Below are 820 nucleotides of genomic sequence, written 5' to 3'. Positions count from 1 at the left end.
CCAGAGAATCAACCTTCATTGATAGCGCTTGGAGCTGGGCTGCAATAGCGGTGGCTGCATCAACTTCCAGAATACCTGCTACCTTGCCTGACGTCATCCTCTGAGTTGGGTTTTGATGCTCATTCGCAGCCATCGTCTCTATAAGATTATACGCCTCAGTATAGCTTTTAGCCCATAAGGCGCCTCCAGCTGCTGCATCGAGCATGGGCCGAGATTGGGCCCCCAAACCATTATAGAAACCAGTGATCACCATCCAATCCGGTATTCCATGATGTGGACATTTTCTCAACATTTCCTTGTAGCGTTCCCAAGCCTCGCACATAGATTCTGTAGGTTGCTGCGCAAACTGAGTAAGAGCACTCCTCATAGCAGCAGTCTTTGCCATCGGATAAAACTTCACCAGAAACTTTTGCGCAAGATCTTGCCACGTAGTGATGGACCCAGCTGGTTCAGAATGTAACCAGTCTTTAGCCTTGTCCCTCAGTGAGAATGGGAAAAGCCTCAACTTGATAGCCTCATTAGTCACGCCATTATACTTAAAAGTGCTTCAGATCTCGACAAAATTCCTTATGTGCATGTTGGGGTCTTCAGTTGCCGCTCCTCCAAAAGAAACAGAATTTTGCACCATCTAAATAGTGCCCGGCTTGATTTCAAAGGTGTTAGCTTGAATAGCCGGATGAAGGATGCTTGACTGAATGTCATCAATTTTAGGCCGAGAAAAATCCATAAGAGCTGGATCAGCTTGAACAATACGATCTCCCATGTTTACTGGTTCTTTCTGCTCAGTTTCTGAATCCGAATCCTCAAAATCTAACTTCTC

The 820-nt window shown here is 45.9% G+C and overlaps 1 non-coding gene across 1 annotated transcript; it reads left to right on the top strand.

Moving 5' to 3' along the window:
- The first annotated feature begins 263 nt into the window (after positions 1–263).
- On the top strand, positions 264–370 carry LOC141722360 (small nucleolar RNA R71). The gene has a single exon (XR_012575379.1). It is a non-coding gene; the product is annotated as a small nucleolar RNA R71 (small nucleolar RNA).
- Positions 371–820: the final 450 nt, after the last annotated feature.

The sequence above is a fragment of the Apium graveolens genome, chromosome 4, assembly GCF_009905375.1.
Source record: "Apium graveolens cultivar Ventura chromosome 4, ASM990537v1, whole genome shotgun sequence".
NCBI lineage: Eukaryota > Viridiplantae > Streptophyta > Magnoliopsida > Apiales > Apiaceae > Apium > Apium graveolens.
The sequence above is the reverse complement of the archived record's forward strand: the minus strand, read 5'-3'. Positions and strand labels throughout refer to the sequence as shown.